The 21,003-nt window shown below is 38.6% G+C and overlaps 1 protein-coding gene across 6 annotated transcripts in view; it reads left to right on the forward strand.

The window, feature by feature from the left end:
- Positions 1-21,003, forward strand: part of rnf220a (ring finger protein 220a) — a 160,946-nt gene that overhangs the window by 34,957 nt on the left and 104,986 nt on the right. The gene's annotated exons all lie outside the window — the stretch shown is intronic.

Here is a 21,003-nt window from a genome sequence, read left to right on the forward strand (position 1 = left end):
TAGCAATATTTTTGTCCAGATTGTTTGGTGATTGTTCTTTGATATATACAATCTTGGGCTTGTCTCGGTCTTTATAGTACTTCCAAAAATCTTGGTCTTGATACCCTCTAGTCTTGATAATATCTTGGTCTCTGTTGATGTGGTCTTGATAGCAACACTACTTTTTAGTCCATTCTCGCTTGACTTTAGCTTCAGTGCCCTCGTTCCCAAAGACCCTTGTAATTGTGGCATTGTAACAAAACAATGATCTTGTAGTAATATAATAATATAATAATGTCATGGCTAATATGCTGTAAAGAGTTTGCACCACACAAAATGAACATCAAACAAGGGTGGAAAAGTACGAATCAAGGAGAAAGTGAGCTGAGCTCTTGAACAGTAATCGGTTTCTAATGTATAAAGCGATGCAAACATCAAAATCCGCTGCCGTTATAGTTCTTAGCGCCACACTATTTCCCTGTAGTATCAGTTCACTTTGTAAAAAACAATTTAGTAATTGATTACTTTAAGAGTAAGTTCTCAATGGGAGTGCTGTGTGTTCTGCCAGTGCATATGTGCGAGAGGATGTATTAAGTGCAGACACCCAATCCATCCTTTTCTTCCTCTCGGCACGTCCTTTGACAGAAACACTAAACGAAAGCGTGTCTCCTTCAGACCAGACTGCGCTTCTGATTTAAGGTCACCACGCACCCAAAGAACATGTTGAAAAATCACTTTATTAGATTTAGTTTTAGACAATGAAACACTGGCCGCAGGTAATTAAAATACTTGCAGTGCACTTTTCTCAAAGTCGTTAACCTGGCATGATACTTTTTAAGCTTTTAATGGGCACAAATCAAACATGGTTGCATGGTCATTTATTTAACCACCAAAATGTCCGGCCTTGTTCCAAATATTTAAGAAGAGCAATGCATTTCCGCCATCTTCCAAGTTGATTAAAATATATGATATTTCACATTAGTTTGGTTTTTATGGGCAGTGAGGTAATTCGTTGTCAGTAAATGGCTTGTCAGAGTGCACTGTGAGTGATGTAATGCTACGAAGTCTATCGTTTGAATTGCCCCTGTGCCTATTAGAGAAAATCAACTTCTAGGCCCGTTATTTGATTATCTTGCAGGAGGTTTGCACAAGGCCATTGACATTAGTGGCGGGCACATTGATCCAAATATGGATTATCGATACCAATGATGATATTGATCGATATCAGTCAAATCTGTCCCGTAAACACTGCAACCTTTTAAATGCTTCTTGGTATACAGTATTTAGTTCTTTGTGTTTTCACTAATTGTTTTTTGTTTTTAATTTTGATTATAAAAGAAGTCCACTAATTACTATTATAAGATATTTTTTAGTATTGTATTTACTGAACACAATCTAAAAGATTTTCCTGTAAATATTGTACTAACTTCAATTTAAAATAATTGGGCATTTGCTTGTGCGTGATACTCCAAAACATATTTTCGGCTCTTCATTCAAAATAGCCAACATCTTCCCGCATGAAAAAAAAAGCACTTGAACACGTTCCTCAGGTTCCGTATTAAGGTAGAACCTAATACCTGGTCCTAATTAACACACATTTAAAAGCACTCATGATGCAAATTACCATTAACACCAGGACAGGGTTGGAGGGGTGGCTGCTGGTAATTGACAAGACAAGATAATTCAACTAATGCATATTTATCTCATGCTAATTGGCGTGCATGGCTAAAGAAAAGCATGCACTTAATTAATTGACATGGAGGTGGGGGTGGGGGGTGTGGGCTAGCATTTGGAGGCACTCAAGCTGGAGGGAGGGGGATAACAGAAGAGGGGGCAGAAGGCGGCTGGATGATATGCAGAATTTGGTCAAACGAGATGAATAAACAATATGAATCTACATTTTATATATTTATTATTAATACTTGGAAAAACAATGATTCATTGTATGTCAACAAGATTCATAATTATTTGCAAGTTAAGTTAAAATCATAAGATATTTATAAGAACAAATGAATAAACTGAGACTGAGAGCTTTCTTCTTAACTTATTGTTGTTTTTAAACATGACGTGTTTATTTGGTTTGGAAAGCATCGCTCATGTGTTTTGCTGAGAAGAGGGACATGGTGCATTTCACTAAGTGTCTTTAAATGTCTGTCGCCGTTCAGCACTCTGTGTCTCACTAACGGCACGCTGCAGACTTGTTTTGTTTCCAAAATAACTGTGTCTGTCCAGCTCCAGCCCCGTGTAATTTGGTTTGTCTTGCCAACACATGCACACAGATACGCATACACACACACACACACACACACACACACACACACACACACACGTGCACACATTGAGAGGGAAATGGAGATAAAAGGTTGATCGGTATTTAGTTACGTTCCATATGTTTCAAAAAATATTGAATGTTTTCTGACTTTTCTTCACTTGCTTGAGAAAATATTTGAAAAGAAATGAAAGAAATGTTTTTGCCGACCCCACACGCATGCACGAAGCACTCTCATCCATTTCATGCCACAGATGGCCCTCACAATGGAGCAGGGCTTCCCTTGTTATGTGTGCGTCTGAATGTGGGAGTTTACTCCTGCTTTTGGGCCGCTCCTCCTTCCCCTCCCTCCTCCTCCTTCTGTGTCCAGGCAGCCGTTTAGCTCCTTCGTTTCATTTGCTCTTTGTCCCCAACTTTTCTCTTTCTCAAATGGCTTTTGTGTCAAACCCTCAGCCACTGACTTACTCTGCCTTCTGCTCATCTGCCCCTGTTTTCACCCCCACCCCCCACCCCCTCCACACACACACACACACGCACGCACACACAATTAAATGTTCAGAACTTTCTTAAAGCAATTTAATTGACTACAAATCAACTATGAACTATTTCGAACATAGTCCTATAACTACCTTTATACTTGGTTCTTTTTTTTTCGTACTATGTAAGATTATCATACAGTAAGCTCGGAATGAAATTAATGTTAAGATCTACTACGATTGCCCAAAACTCAGTGCTACCGTATGAGAAATTCCAAATGTCCAGGAGTTTGTGTCTCACACAGACGATCAACCACATGAACCCTCTCATAATGTCACGTGTTATCTTTACGCTAACATGTATTCTGTCATTTCGACCGTTACTCGCAGCTGCCTGAGTCGGTGGTCCCCGGTTATATGCTGAATTTTATTTGTATGTAAAATGAAACCCAATCCTCTTTGGCAGGCTAACCTCCATATTCTTACGTAGTTATTTTATAGATCCATTTTAACATTCTTTTAAGACGTGAGGCTAAGGTTTCATTCACTGATGAGGCTGTTGAACTTTGATGAGGTAATGTACAGACAACGTATTAAATTTACTGTATGTTTCAGTCCGACCTTCTAATTTATATTTTCCCGTCTCCTGGCATCTCTTGCCTCTCCCTAGGTGGCTTAGTAATAAACACACTAGCTGTCTGTCTGTCTTCCCGTCTTGGCAGGTTGAGGCCTACTTAACCAGGCGAAACCGCTGCTCTTTTCTAAGTCCCTTTGAAAGCCTCCCTTTGTCGGTGACACGCTACCATGTTAATGTCATGTACCGTAGAAATTGCTGCGGCTATGGCTATTAGCTTCGGCGCTAAAGTACAGAGAGGGACGGGGAGAGAAAGAAGGCGAGAAGGCTGCCCACGAACCCCGCCGGCTTCAAATGCACACCATAATTGCATTGCCGTGAAGAGGGTTGAACCCCCACCTCACCCCAAACCCTCGGCTCTCATCTCTCCATCTCTTTTTCATCACCCCTCCCCACCTCCGTCTCCCCTTTCTCTTCCTTTTTGTGTTTGCGATTTGTCCCTTAAGCCGGCGTAACGTCTCGGCCCAGGCCGCAGAATGTGGAGAGCAAATTGGAGGCAGAGCGTGAACAATGGAACATGCATCACTACTGGGGTATCCGTCTCCTTTACTGGGAACTGTTTGAGGTGTAGAGGGTAAGAATGTCATTTAGTGGGGAGAATCTAGAAGTGTCTGAAATCAATTGCAGACTTAACACTATCAAGTGAAGTACAAGGTCTAAAAAATTTGATACTTTTGCCAAAATATTTCAAATGTACTGTACAACATGTTAGGACCATACTGGCACAAAGTAGTCCGAACCAAAGAGAAACAGGATGGCGGTGGCTATCATTTACACTGAGTCAACAGATTAGCAAAAGAGGGAGTCCAGTCATTGGCCTTTCTTGTTTGATGCTTCAGAAGGCCTAATTTGATTTTGTTCACCTCCTATTGTTTCAGTGCTGTGTTCCCCTAATCCACTTTAAAGTGGAGACAGCTTTTATCCTTTTCAATCCCTCGGCTATCCCTTTTTTTCTTGTTCTCTCATTGATGCTCCATACAATTCGCTTGCAATAAACTTGAATTTGCTGCTGGTCAACCTTAAGAAGAAATTATGATGATTGTTGTATTTGGAGCATATGCTCATTTATTGTCTTTTTTTGTGTGTGTGCAATTTTTGGAATTGTCAGGCACACACTGCTAAATGTTTTCTAAATGTACAACACAATGTGAAGTTGGCTGGGAAGCGAAACCACCAGACAAGAAGGTTTCAGGAAATTAGATTTTCAACTAAAAAAAACAAAAATCTCTCTTTCTTCTCAGTGGAATTTGAACTGTTCCAACAGTTTTTGATGACAATGAAAGCCATTAAGGTTGACGGGGCTTAGTTTGGCCTTAACTTAAAGCGCTCCCCTTCACCAGGCCAGACCAGACCATCCCACCTTCTGTATTAACTCAGAAAAAAAAAGCCTCTGGAGAAGCAAAAGAATAGTTGTGGAATAAAAACGGAGGAAATTGTCAAGAGAGACACCCATTTCCCCCCTCCCTCACCCGTTACCCAACCCTCAGTCAAAACAGCGAAATGACCAGCTCTTTGACTTGCCGACTGTGCTCAGCTCGCTATAAGGGAGCTTAATGCACCCAACCCTCTGCCCCATTGACCGCCCCCCTCCCCCTATACCACTGAAAAAAGGGAGTAGTTCCCCCCCTTTGCACACCACCAGCTCACAAACACACAAAACACCATTCTTGAAAAGAGCCACCCACATCAACTTCTTTTGTGTTGGCTTCTTCACCAAACCATTGACTGACTGGCTGCCTGACTGGCTGGATGGTCGCTGCATTTCAAATCCTTGCTGCAGCCATCCCCGTTTCCTCCTTCATTCTCCAGCCATGCTGCTTGGGGATGTCCCACCAGGCAGGTGTAATAGAAAAGAAGGGCTGAATAGAGAGACAGGCTGTCAGTGCATATGTTGGTTGGGAGACGCCCCAACTTTATATTTCAAGAGCCATCTGTGGTCGTTGAGTTCAAAGCAGTAGAGAAAAAAAGTTTGTAAATACTTTTGTATTTGTATTTTTTTCTTGTAATTCACAGGTGCCACTACAAATTGTCTTCACTGCTACTTCAGTAAGTTTTTTTTTTTTTTTTTTGCTTTTGTTTTAACGTTATGCTAAGCACAGCACAGACCAGGAGCATAAACTCAAAAATGTAAAGAGAATCTAATTATAATCATTAGAGTCGGATGATCTACATGTATAGTTAACTCATGATTAATCGAAAACTTTATGCTTTATCCTTTTTTAAAACGGGCTCCTTCCAAGTTACATTAGTATACACTATACAGTTAAAAAGAGTGTACAACATTGAGTCATTGATTGCATTGAGCTAAATGTACATATAATTATTCTGCCACTAGGTAATGTTAGCATTTCATGTTGGACTTAGATGACACAGTTGTATTTTACTTCTTAAGAGCAAAAGAAAAGACCAACGAGTAACTGCCAATTTTGTTAATTGAAACTAGTCCCCAATCCCTATTGCAGCATTGTTATAGTGACGTCTTTGCTCAGTATTCATGCTTGCCAAGTACTGTACAGATGCACACTCAAAGGTGACACAGTGTGTGTATTTGTTAGTCTCAGTATCTACACTGTAACTTTGGCACCATGATTTGTTTATTGGCTGCTGTATTCTGCCGAATCGTGAATTCCTGAACTACAGTACAAGGGTCGTGTATTAATTTTGCATTAAAAAAACAACTGTTTACATACTACAGGGGTAAGTAAACTTATGAGCACAACTGTAAATGTACAAATGTGGCTTAATGACAAAAATGCTATGATTCGTCACCAAAATTTGCACGCACATCTCGACTCATGTCAATTTCAACCTCTGAAAATATTAAAACAATTGCCACAATATTTAGGATTTTATGGGCATTAAGCCAGTGCAGTGCGCTCATTAAGTTTAACTCATTCACTGCCATAAATTAATTTGAACTATTTCTATTAGTTAAACTTTTTTTTATACATATACTTTTGTTAACTAGAGTAAGAAAACCTAGAATTTTTTTTATTGTACATTTAGAACAGATATAAAATTTGTGGTTAATCGTGAGTGAGTTAACTAGTGAAGACATATGATTAATAACAATTAAGCACATTTTTATTTTATCAAATTTTTTATAATATTTTATTCTTTTTTTTTAAGAAAAAAATTGTAAAAAAATTAAGGGCGTCAGACAATTAATATTAGTAATCGTAATGAATCGCATGACTTCACTAGTTAACTCACGATTAATCACAAATTTTATATCTGTCCGAAATGTACAATAATTTGTTTTTCTAGGTTTTCATACTCTTGTTAACAAAAGTAAAACAAAAAAATAACGTTAAACTAATAGAAATAGTTAAAATGATTTTTTGACGTCCATAGCAGTCAATGGCAGTGAATGAGTTAAGCACAACTGTATGTTTTTGTACTGTGTGGGTGCATGCGTGTGGGTGCGTGTTTGATGAAATTGCCCTGAAAGGGCCTCAGTGGTGCACTGATATCTTTGCTCAGTCCTCACAGTATAATACACCAGATACTGGCAGGTGCACCAAATACACCCACACACACACACACACACACGCACACACACACACACACACACACACACACACACACACACACACACACACACACACACACACACACACACACACACACACACACACACACACACACACACACACACACACACACACACAGGCAACGGTTTGATGTCCACTACCGCATAGACAACCCACTGGTAGCTTTTCAGAGTGTGTGTGTCTCTTCTCCCTTTAACTGTCCTCTAATCCTTCCAGAATGTCCCTGATAGGCCTAATAGCACACACTGGGACCCTGCATGGTGCTGCACCTGTGTTCGTGTGTGCATTTGTTTGTTTTTTCTACATTTTTCAGTCCTCTCTGGTTGAAAGGTTTTCCTGAAGTGTTTTTTCTCGCGAAATAGCAAACCCAAAAGGCAAGATTGTTTTCAGCTTTATAACCATGTTTCACTGACACACCCAAGAGCTGAATTAACTATTGCCAATCCCCAATTTGGATCTCCTCTGTGGAAATACTTGGGCACTGGGAAGTGTCGGAGCTTGGCACTGCAGCAGCACCAGGCTGCCTCCAACAATGTGGCTGAGACCACTGCAGTAAAACAGAACATGTGCATGACTGTGTAAGCATGTGTGTGTATGTGAGGGAGAGAGAATGACATCACCCAATGGGGAGCTGTGCCAGTTTTGTGATGCAATATATTTTGCTAAGATACCACAAATGGACATCAAGGTCATGTTGGCAGTTAATAATTAACTTGGAGGATTTTCAGAAATGAAATGCTACTTCGATGCTACTTTGCTCTATTGGTAGCTTACTGTATATCTTCAGCTGTGGTGTGATGTGTCCACCAAGGTTATTTTAGTTATTTTAGTTTAGTTATTTAGTAACAAAATAACTAAAACTAAAATTCAATAAACATTTTTGTTAACGAAATAAAATAAAAACGAAAATGCTTTTAAAAATTGAAATTACATTTTACGTTTACAAAACTAACTAGAACAAACTATAATTATAGTGGAACATGATCACCCCCCCCCCCCCGCCCCCCCACACACCACCACTTTTTTTTCTTTTTTTTTTACCGGAATATGGACGTTTGTCAGTGTGTTGCACAGAAGTGGCGTCATCTAGCAGCATCCAATAGAAAAGCACTTTCAGATGACATCGCTGCAGGTGCCAATTTTGCGTGTTTGACTTTTGGCTCACCTTGCCTGCTTTTTCATTTAATTCAGCCGAAACGCAACACTGGGGAAGAAGGACGTTGCTTTTTTAATTTTACCATGGTATTTATTAAATATTGCACACAAGTAATACATATATATATATATATAAAAATAAAAATAAACTAATACTAAAACTAAACTAAAATTAAGCATTTTTGAAATAACTAAAACAGATAAAATACTAATATAGCCCCCCTTAAAACTAATAAAAACAAACTAAATAATTAAAATTAATTAAATTAAATTGTAAAAAATACAATTAAATTTAAAACTAAATAAAAATGAACTATAATAAAAATTCCAAAACTTTAATAACCCTGGTGTCCACACAGCTGTGGAGTCTTCCAGAGCAGAATACCAACATAGCTTGTCTGTCTCCATTGGAAACCAACAACCCCAACTCGTAAACTAAAAGCTACTTGTTAACTGAAACAGGTGGCTACATCCTCTCCGCCCACTGACTGCAGCGCTATGAGCTTCCTTTACCCCCTAAAATATATATTTTTTCTGTCTTATGCCATATAGGAAATGTAATCATAGGTCAACGGTATGTTTAAATGTAAACATACGCAAGGATGTGGAGCTCATCTCTCTCATATTTGACATCCCCATTTTTATCTTTCCTGTTTGGGGCACTTTGTTCAGACACAGAGAAACTTTTTATTATTCGATACCTCAGAACATCAATTTGGCAAAAAAAAAAAAATCATATGGGAAGAAAGACAGAATAGATGAAGCAGTTTGTGAGTGTTTGTGTTTGTGTGTATGTCTTTATGTGTGATGGGAGCAAAATGAGTTTGGATTATAGGTTCTGGTCTCTGAGAGGGAGGTGTGTGGGGTGGCGCAGCAGGGACAACGAGTGACATGATGGGACTTCTAATGGTCATAATTGGTGGGGGGCCCTGACAGCAACTATATGATAGCTGCACATTATATACAACCAACCTTGTCTGTGTATGTGCGTACATCTATGTGTCTCCTTTAAAATGTTATTTTAATGGTGACATTTACAGAAAATTGACATGGTTGCCTGTTTGTAACCTTTTTCCCCTTTGTGTTTATATGTATGTAAAAGTGTGTTTGCCAATTGAGATGGATCCTGTCAGGTGTAAAAAAACAACAAAAAAACAGGTAGCGGTTACTTTTTTTTTGCTCTTTAATTTAGCTTAAACACACTAAGAAGCACAAATATTGACAATTGACAGATTTTTCTTTTTAAATGGTATTGTAATTTATTTTTGTACTTTTATCTAGTTCTTGGAATCAATACATCATATATAAACAAAATGTATACCAGATGAAAGACCAAAGTCTTAGGTATATTTTTTGTATTCATGTCATTTTCATACCTTGTGTCAGTGCAGAGATATAAGCCATCAAATAGAGGGAGTGAACAAGTGACATGTTGCCCCACCAATGGGTAAGTTGTCACACTATATGGGGTAAGATGTCACACTGGATTTTGCAACTAATAAAATAAAACAAGGACAAAATTATCCCTTTCTCCTCTTTCTCTCTCTTTTTTTTTTTTCTTTTTTACAGCTAGATAAATTGTCATTGATCATGAAAATTTACTATCGTCATTGAGCAAACTGTAACATAAAACATTATGAAATCGATTAAAGTCCTTAGGAACTGCTGGCAGGTCGGTCATAACTCTCAGCCTCAAATGTCAGTTTTGCTGGAAATTTGAAATTAAATTGAATTTTTAAAAAAAGCATTTCGGTTAATTGATTAATGGATGGTTCATCATGAAACTTAAACCAGTCCTGACATGTGGGCATACTGTAGCTCCATCAACAACTGGAAAATCAATTTTTAAACAATGAAACAAAACCTAGCAAACTAATTTCCTCACTCTTCAGACTCATCATTTGAAGGGTAATTCTGGCATATGTAAACCGAGTTGGTAGAGGTGCATTTTTCATTGGCCGATTCTTTGCATATGTGACAACAAACCCCAAAATGACTGAGACAAGTTGCCCCAAAGTACCATGTTGGCTAATACTTGCTCTAGTTTAAAATTAGCTTAAAACAGAGCAGTGACTGAAGCGTGACAAGATGCCTGAATCTCTCCTCTAACGAGTCCACATCATTTGCTGCTAGAATTGGTCTATATTTGACACCTTGTTTCAAAATATACGAAGTTGAAAATTTGTACTTTGGGTTGTGCAAAACAGATAACTGGCACTCATCTCAGCTCACAATGTGCTATTCTCTTCTCAGACAGTACACAACCCCTGCGCCCTGCAGAAGAAAATTGCAATGTGACAACTTACCCGTGATACTAGCCCCGGTGTCCCCTACTTCTTCGCTTCTTGGCTTCTCTGATTAAGTGCAAAGGACTACCAGTTTGATATAAATATCTAAATTAAAAAAATTCTCAAATTATGTAGAATCATATATTACTATTATTATCATATATTGTTGTTTGAGGGGTGAAAAAAAAGTTGACCACAAAAAATGGTCAAGACAAAAAATGCTGCCTCGTAACAGACTGCAATTACCTGAGTAATCGCAGAAATAATTGATGGGATAATCAATTCTAAATAGATTTTTTTTTACGACAGCCTTAGTTGCTATTATTAATTAATGACGTTTATACTGTGTGCGAAATGTTAATTATTTTTCACAATAATTTGGGAAAGAGATAAATACTAATAATCGCTGACGTTAGACCAAAACCTTGTACCTCCAAAATCGTCACTTTTCATGAGACCCCAAAAACGACATGTTTTTTGTTCAACCATTAAAATTGCATCATCAAAGAGAACAAGTCATTTTAAACACTTTAGATTGGCCAATAATTTGTCAAAATAAAATCCTTGTGTTGACTGACCAAAAGTATAGATTTTTGAAAATACATTAAATTTACCAAATTGTGCTTTAGGAGTATTTGGCATGACACCAGTGATATGCAGTACATTAGTTCTATAAATATTTTCCTTTGTTTTGAACTTTTCAAATGAGCACTTATATGAAACATTCCTAGAAAATCACAATGCCCCCTCACTGATAAGATATTTTTGGAACACGCGCGTGTGCTACTCAACAAGTCCTTGGAGGGCTACTTGGTGCCCGCGAACACCACATTGGTGACCCCTGGTTTAAACTTTAAGTTGATTTATTTATTCAAGTTTCCATTATTGGCTGTGGATAACAGAAATCTTAAATTTGCACAAATTGGAGGTTGACCAGGGTCCTTGAACTGATTGTGTTTGACCTTGAAAGATGCAATATATTCTTGATGAAAAGGAACCAATAGAAAGACATGTCATTTTCAAGGGGGAGGGGGGGGGGACTATCAAGACTAGAGCTACTACGTAAATGGGAAGAAATAAATCATGCATTTGAGCCCAAAATACCGCCTCTGATCTTGGTTCAAAGGCAGCCATGAAGAGACTCAAAGCCGGAATGAAATGGAGCGAGAGAAAGAACGTGGCTACAGGAAAGATGCCTTGAAGATGCCAAATCATTCAAAGCACAGATGGATACACAGATTCCAAAAGCGGAACGTGAAACTATTTCAGATATAGGCCCACTGTATTTATCTTCACCAGTGTTTCTCAAACTTGATTCGGTCAAGGTGACCATGATTTTACCCAAGAAAAATGTAGGGATGTTGGATCCTTGTACGTACCTTTAGGGGCACATTCATTTTGTCAATAGGATGTTATCCGTGGTTTAACTTTACTTTACGAGATCTCCCGATGCTGGCTGGAAGAGCAAAGGAAAGAAACACGAGGGAAATCAATTTGCAGAAACAGACATCCTAGTTCGTCTCAGTTTGTAGTTGTTGATGCTCCGTTTTATGGCGCTCTGTCAGGATTACTTAACTCTAATTTTACGCTCATTGTCTTTTATTTTGAAAAGACACGCTGAATCAAAAATTCTTTCAGTCACGCCTGGTAATCTGTCCCCAGGCTGGTTGTCTGGGTCATAAAGAACAAGATGGAAAAGCTAAATGTGCATTTGAGACAGCAGAATATGCCGCGATTGCTTGCAGGTGTATGTCGCCATGCAGAAAGGGAAAATTACTGCTGCCAACCGACACCCAACACACAAAAAGGAAAGCATGACACAAACACATTGTGTAAACACGCACGGGGTTCCGTCTGTTTTCCATGACAGGATGTTGTCACGGGTCAATGAGAAAGGCAACGTCTAGTTTTCATTGGTTGACCCTGACTTCCTACTTCCTGGTTGACCCGTCACCATCTGGGGAAGTGATTGGTTGAGGAAAAGATGAAGCCTCTTGCTTCTGCAGGCTGCCCCCTCTGAGGCCGGTCACTCCAATGACTCATAGAGCCGCCGCTAATGATCAAACCAGAGCGGTCACGAACATTTTCACCTTCCTCCACATCTGTCTGTCCGTCAATCCCGTCTGCCTGACCACATGGCCCACCAAAAAAACTCTCCCACCACCCATCAACTGACCTGACTACCAACTCACCTACCTACCCACTGAACAAGCCCCCCCCCCCCCCCCCCATCCATCAGCACCTTGTTTTTCACCCATCGCTCTGTCTTCACACACCCCTTCCCATCTCTCCTGTTTATGAAGGCAAATTTACAAGCCAAGCAGGAGCTGTTCGAATGAGGTGGCCTCTGGTGCTCAAGCCACACCAGTGCTTGGCCCTCCGCATAGAAATAGAAACAACATTGTCATCACAAGTCTCATATGTTAGCAGTATAATCACACCTCTCATTATGTACTAATGAGCATCTCTGCTTTCTTCCTGCGCTCCCATCTGTGTCCCGCCTCACTTGATCATATTCTTGATGAGTTGTTGGCTGTTTTTTTTCTCAGTCACTCTCTCTCGCTTTCCCTTTATATTGCTCCATCTAGCATTTGCTTTTTATTGGTCTACAAGGAGTAGTTAAGCAGTGGCAGGCTCCACTTTTTTTGCCAACACATGTTGTATTATTTTTTTCTCTCTCATACAGCTGTTATAAGTCACCTCACTCATGCTTAGATAATTTATGTAGTGTGTCCACTTTGCAGTGTCCCAGTCTTTCTTTACATATTCATCAAATATTGGAGAAAATAAATGCTTTTTATATCACTTTAGAGCCACAAACTATAGCCTTCTAAGAGGTTGTCCCTATTTAAAGTCTGGTGGTCAGTTGACGATTAAATCGGCTAATTATGGCCCTTCAAACATTGGCAAAATAATTGGCCAAATGGCCAATGATTGTTTTCACCTTTATGTTTTATAACAAATTTCAGCAGTTACACTGTACATAAGTAACACTGGTCTCAATATTTATTGTTACACAGAAATCTATACCGTAACAATAATACATACAATGCAATTTGTTCACATCAAGCTATGGTCATTTAAAACAAAGCAAATCATATTTTTTTTATTAATAAAAAACTAAATAAAAAAAGAAATACAAATATATTGCAACATAAATCAAACATACTGTAGATGTGTTAAATATGACAAGATTTAATGTCCTTATTAATTCATTAATTAAAGGTATGACGCCACGCAATGCATTGTGTGAAGTTATTCTTTTTTTAAACAATACATTCACAGTTGACCCCCGCGATACGCAGGGAATAGAGACCAGGACTGCCCGAGAATAGTGAAATTCCGTGTATAATTGACACCCATTGAAATGCATTTGGGCAATATTATTATATCTTATGCGTTACAGTGTTCCCTCGTTTTCCGCCCGGGTTAGGTTCCAAAAATACCCGCAATAAATGAAATCCGCAAAGTAGTTACCTTTATGTTTTACATTTATTATAAATGTTTTAAGGCTCTAAAACACGTCACCACACAGTTTATACACTTTTCTCATCGAGGCATTTACATTTTCTCACATGTATCTCTTGTTTAAACATTCTCAATGTTCAGACCTTCATACATTTTGTAAAATTGGTACATTATCGTGAAAAAAAAAATGCATGCGAAATTGCACACAAAAAAATTCGCTAAACAGCAAGACTGCGAAAAGAGAACCGCGTTATAGCGAGGGAACACTGCATATGTTTTTTTTTAAATGAATTGGCCAATTTACCCGTAATTAGGTTTTTTTTCTGCCAAAACTTTTTGGCATTCACCAAATATGGATATGGATGGTGATCCATATCCATATTTGGTGAATGACAGAAAGTTCTTCATCAAAATGTATTATTTTATTATTGTCTTAGTTGAGCCTGCAACAGAACATCAGTCATTTATTCCTTCTTTCCCTTCTCTTTGGTTACCGCCTGTCTTTGCCTCCTCATATGTCTAACCACCCTTAGGTAAGTCTTTGACATGCGTGCGCACACACGCACAGGAGCCGGGGAGGTGAACAGAGGGAGTATAAGTGTAAAGTGTGGGCTGAGGGGGGGATTCAGACTTTTATGAAGTCACCATGAGAAATGGCCTCAACTTGTGTGGCTGGTTGTTAAAATGCTCCCAGGCCACTCAACGGGGCTTGGTTACACAAGATCAGCCCGGCCTGAAAGCCTCACACTCAGCTATCATTATAAGAGGTCTCGGTAGCGCTGCTTCTCCCACATACGTGCACTCATGCTTACTCACATGAGCACTGATGTGAACCTTATTCCGAGGTTAAGCTCAAAGTTCAGTTCAGCTGTTATAATTGCAGTAGAAATATCACTAGCAAGGAATTTGAGCCAACTACGGCATATTCACTATAATTTGCACACATATTAGCATTTCATTTCTTGTGCGGTTGCTCGACAAGAGATGCAAATTACATCTTCTCACCCAGTCACACGCTTTTTTTATTGATTGTTTTTGTCCTTTTACATGCCTCTTACTTTCTTTCTGTCGCTTTTTGTAATTCAGTAACCACATACACAGAAACGCACACAGCGTCGTGTGTAATTCCTTCAGGTGACAGCAGACATGTCAAAGGTTTTACTGATCACTTGTCTGGGGGGACAAGTATGACATTTCCTTTCAGAATGTGAAGCAGAGGGTTTGTGTGTGCGTCCGCGTGTGTGTGTGTGTGTGTGTGTGTGTGAGAGAGAGAGAGAGATGCTTTTAAATACGTGGTCTATATGCAGGACTGGCAAGATATTAAATATGTAAGAGTGAGCGGGCCTTGTCAAAAACACACATTAGCAAGACTTACATACTTCTTTCTCTTTTTTTTCACCTTTATCCATCAATCTGTGCTGCTTTGTCTCCTTCCAGGACAGATTAAAAAGGTGTCTTATCACATGGACACATGTAAAAAAAAAAAAAAAAGCAGTTATTTTCAATGTTTGAGGATGTAACCTCCCACCCTGCTCGTTCTAAAGACACAGACATCACCCCATCAACCCTACCCTCATAGATTCTCACCTTAAAGCCCCCCTTCTTTTTTTCTTGTCCTCTTTCCTTTGCCTGAAGCATTTGATCACTCCCGTATTTATTCTCACATTTTGACTATAGCCCCTGCCAAGATTCATTTCTTGTCTCCCATCTTAAGGAGCCGGTGTTCATGCTCTTTAATGCAGTAAGTATATTCAATCACACATAAACGCACACACGTGCTAAAACACAATTTGGGGTAAAGTAGGAATGGAACGAGGAGGGTGTTCTGAAATATTGAGGAGTCTTTACGAAAATAAAGAATAGAGTGAAAGTGTGTGAGAAGAGTGTGTAGTGTGAGTGTATCCAATCCTCAAATGTGTGTGCAGGGGTTTCAGCAGGTATACTGTACATAAGTAACACTGGTCTAAGTATTTTTTTAGATTTTTAGAAATCTATGCCGTAACCTTGTATCTTTAAATACCGGTGCATACAGTGACATTTGTTAACATCAACCTGAGGACCTGTCATTTAAAACAAAGCATATCTTATTTTTTTATAATTTTTTTATTATTTTTTTATTATTTTTTTATTATTTTTTTATTATTTTTTTATTATTTTTTTATTTTTTATTTTATTATTTTTGTATTATTTTTTTTAAAGCAATGTTTAGGTGAACAACCAATAGAAGTTGTGCAAGGCATTATTGACCTGAATGTCATTATTTTATACACAAGTCGAAAGTCCCAGTTAGTTAAAAAAAGGCCTGAAGACAAAAAAATACAAAGCAATCGCAAACATCTAGACACACACACACACATTTGTTTTGTTAGACTTTAACATTGCTTGTCATCACCTAGCACTTTGTGTGTTACCCCGCCATGGCAGCACATTAACACATCTTACTCCAAGTGAAGGTGAACCATCCGCAGAGTGTGTGTGTGTGTGCGTGTGTGTCTGCCTGCCTGTATCGTCACACATGATTTGTGCTGAGCGTGTACCCTCTCAGTGTCTGGTGTTGATGGATGAATGGAGGAGAAAATTAGACCTGATATGATATTCGTCTTAACATTTGTGTGTTTAATTATGTCCTTTGGAACCGGTGTAGCACAAACTGCAATACACCCTGGAGAGCATACAGAGAGGAGGAAAATCTAAAATGACAACAACAACAAAATCCCAAAAAGCAAACAATTGAAAAAGTGTTTGAGATTTTTTGCCGAAATGGTAGCTCCCAAGGACTACATGAGTAGCACGTTTTGCAGCCTGTTCTAAATAGAGCTCACCAGCAATGAGACATTATAATTTTCTTGGAATGTTCTAAAAGGGACTATTTCAAAATGTAAACACTGGTAGTGATTTATAAAAATAAAATCTCATTTCTCAAGAAGCAGGTAAGAGAACTGAGACTTACCCGCATTCACGTCATCAAACTCACTCAAACCTGTTGACGAACATGAAGAGTAGCGATTCTGTGTAGCCATTGTGCCTCAGAACTTGTTTAAAAAAGAACGTCGTGCATTAACCAATAACAAAAATGAATGTGACTGCAAAAGAAGAAATTGTTCCTAAAAAGGGAAGGTACGTTACTAGTTTGGCAATATTTTTGTATATATTAAGTGGTTAAAATGTGTTTGATAGGTTTATTTTTCTGTCTATGGCTAGTTTATTTCATGTCTCAAGTTTGTTTTAAAATACTTTGCACTGTGCGCGTATTTTGTCTAGTTGTGTTGGTGTCTTTTTAAAGGTTAAATATTATATTTTCAAATTAAATTATCTAGATTGAATTCAGCCTCCCCCATCCATCCTTATTTTGAATAGAACACCCCCCCCCCCCATTATAACTGTCAATAACGACTAATATAAAATACTTACACTGTAATACATTTTTCAGTCATGTCCCCCAGCCCTATTTTGCAATCTATTTAAATAATTGTTTCAAATATATGAAAATATAGAAGATGTTTTTTTTGTTATTGTTGTTTTTAACGTGATTAAAGATGTTGTAAGAGATTGTCTACAGCAACAAATGTCAACTATAGCAGCGTTTTGAATATCAAAATGAATCGCATCAAATCTCGAGTCATGTCGCTCCCAAACTTAATCGAATCGTATCAAACCATTCTGTTCTGACTTATATCGTTTTTCAATCAAATCACAACCTGTGTAAAGAGATACGTATTGGGATTCCCACCCCAAGTGGAAACTACTTTTTTTTTTTTTTTTGCTGTAGACCAGCTCACCAATGATACAATACAGTAATGAATGAAGCACATTGATACACAACATTTTACAATATTAATTTACTTTGTTTTATTTTCATTTCCATTGCAACTTTCAATCCAAGGTGGCTTGTAAATGTACCTACTTAAGAAACAGGATAAAAAAGTTATATAAGCTTTGATTTAGTGCTCTTTCTTTATTTGATTACAATGTTGCAAGAAGCAAGAGGCACAATCCAAAATTGGCATAATGACCTGCGGGATTCTATCAACTCAATCTGAATTCACACACGCAATGTCTAAGCAGTTCCTGCAGCATTGTGATTGATTCTCCAGTTAAGCAATGGAGAGGCGCTATTGGAAGCTAAATACAAAGAGACAGAGCTAAATGGAAAGTGCACTACAGGTAGCCATCTTTGCTAGCTTGTTTCAAATGACCAGTTCGCTTGTTCACCAAATATTAGGATATTACTACAGGTATTATAGGTAGAATTTCTTTTGTAAGAAAGTGAACTGTCCTTTGCCTTATCTTCTACACGTCTCAGACATATCTCATTATTATGGCGAGTTTGATCTCAGCTGTTGCTCTGTAAATCTTATCCCACTGACTAATTCAATCTAATCAGTCATAATCACACCCAACTGGATGTCGGCCTTAACTGACAGGTGTTTGAACCAATAGCCTGCAAGTATAAATCCCTCCCGTAGGAATATCGCAGTCCTAATCAAGCCCTTGTAATACACTAGTTCCCGTTAGCTCCCAGGGGCTAATTAGCATTCTAATTACCGATAGCAAACGAGAGCTGTGTTGATTGTGTTTCGCTTGTGAAGAGGCTAGAGAGGGACACACTCATTTCGCACACGCAAACCCGATCTTACACGTGCGCTGAGTGATCATCGTTAAGAAGCTTATCATGCTCTTGTTCCCCTGCGCATTTCCAGTCCCCTCTCATCGACGCTGTCTCATTAGGATCATAATGCAGTACATATACACACTGGAGCGGAACATAGACACAAAGCCGGGAAGACGACCACACGCATAAGGCGGCGAACATTAAAGATGGTCATAAAGAAACAGACATAAAACATTATATACTGCCAAAGTGTTGCTGTTGTTCCTACCAATTAGCACAGTACTGATTTAATGTGCAAGGGGGATCCGCCCTCACATTCTTAAGTGTGCTTATGTGCATGCTCTTGGGTATATGGCAATGATATACAAAGGAATAAATCATTCTTGTATGTCTCATTGTATGCATTTAAAAAAAAAAATCTGTTTGTGTAGAGAGGGAGAGGGATAGCGGATGAGCACAAAGTAACCAACAAAAAATCATCTCATGCTGCTCGGTTAAGGGGCTTTAACGAGGCTTCTTGAAGCTGCACAGTTGGTGTGACTGCGTGCTATTGTCTGTCAGCAGGAATGAAAGAAACGTAATTGCACTGTTGTGTTTGTTGCACACTGAAGTCCAAGCCACTTGTGTTTTTTCCTTCCTTCATTCCTCTGTACTCAAACCAATGGAGTACTTTCTTTCTTTGGATTCTTACACGACATGGATTTAACCGTGCCAAGTGCCAACGCTTTGGGGAAGGCCTTGGGTTTGGTTTTTGGAGAAATGCTGCATGCTGACTACTGTCCAGGTGCAACCACCCTCCCTCATTTCATTGTTGGATATCAGGCACAATTACACCCACAGCACGCTGTATTGTCTCATTTCAGATTGTATTCAATTGTAACAGTAAAATTGGAGACCCACTCTGTCTCCCTTTATTTCTGTATCTCTCTGTCGAAGTGTGTGTACGTGCATGTGTGTGATTGATGCCGGGCAACTAGTGTTTACTCTTGTTGTGCAATTGCAAACCCAGCGTGTCAGGCTGGGAAAGCACAATGGGGATAGGAGCTAAAGTGGCGGTCTGAGGTGTCGAACACTGACACTGAGACAAATAGATAGAAAGCTGTTCAAGAGAAGACAGTGGGAGGGGCAAACAGATCCAGACTACAAAGAGCAATGGATTTGTTTTGAGCATCGAAGAGGACAGCGGGAAAATGAATTTATGTTTACGAGAGGAAAAATCCAGATCTGAATACTGAATATAAATCTTGAATGAAACACCACGGTAAAGATGGCAAATGGTTCAGGTAAGCGATCAAAGGAGAGCTAATGACTTGTGAGCACAGCAGAGGCAGACGTTGGGTGTGAGAAGAGTGGGCAGGATGAAGGAGTGCAGATGGTGGTCATCCCTGTCAGCGGGCCTGTAAATGAAAGGCGACAGTGTGTGTTGGGGAGAAGATTGGAAAGCATTAAGGCCTGACATGTCCTGTGACACCCTGAAGGCGCAGAAACCGGGACAGAGAAAAGGAGGAAGAGAGGCCAATTGAATGTTGAATGTTGAATGTGTTCATGCGTTCCCAGAGTTCATGTGTGTATTTTTGTATGCTTGTGATCCTGAAAGCAAAAGTGATTTAGTGAGAACAGAGGAGAGGAAGGATCTATAACAGCCAAGCTGCCCTTTGTTCACAGCTGAAGACTTTGCCTGGCTTATTGGCTACACAGATTAGTGCTGTGTGGATGGACACTACTGTGTGTGTGTGTGTGTGTGTGTGTGTGTGTCTATAAACTCTTAGGTGCACCTGCATAATCTAATGAGATCTTATACAATAGATTTTTTTTATCCATTTTTTAAATGGTTATAATGTGGATCTTGAATTGACACTATTGTGAGGTATTAATTTAACTACTGGATATGCTTTTTATTGTAGTGGTTGATTTGATTGATATAGAACTGAATATAACCATACTGAAAGCTTACCTAATATTTGACCCTTTAAGTACATAGTACCATTGCAATCTATAGCTATGAAATACTACCGTAGCGTGGAACTGCCAATGTGGAGTAAACATTTTTGTCTGGCAAATGCATTTGAACAAACTTGCTTTTTTCCCATAATGCCACAGGGTTTGCACATGTGCAATTCAATAACCGGAAGTTATACATTGCAAACATAATAAGACATCATAAAAATGACAAATAAACAAATGTTTATTTAACTTCATTTTTCAACATATTGGTATAATGTAGGACAAATGCTTAAGTAAAAAAATCAATAAAAAAAAACTTCTACAAGCCCTGTGGCATTATGAGAAAAAAATAGCATTTTTTAAAATGCATTTATTTATTTATCAATTTATTTATTTATCTTAGCATTTAGCGTACAAGTATGTCCAAAGATACGTATTTGCCAGTCAAAACGGTTTACTCCACATTCAGTACAATACTAAAAATTGCACCTCTCAGACAACAATGAATGTTGTGGCATTGACCAAAGTAAGGGTACACCATTATATCCAAATCTATATTTGTACTTTTACCCATTTACAGGTTCAACATGCTTTGAATCCGTTTCTTCCACATAAAAAAGTTTT

Source organism: Leptonotus elevatus, chromosome 1 (genome assembly GCF_054856555.1).
Source record: "Leptonotus elevatus isolate MCC_2025b chromosome 1, RoL_Lele_1.0, whole genome shotgun sequence".
NCBI classification, from domain to species: domain Eukaryota; kingdom Metazoa; phylum Chordata; class Actinopteri; order Syngnathiformes; family Syngnathidae; genus Leptonotus; species Leptonotus elevatus.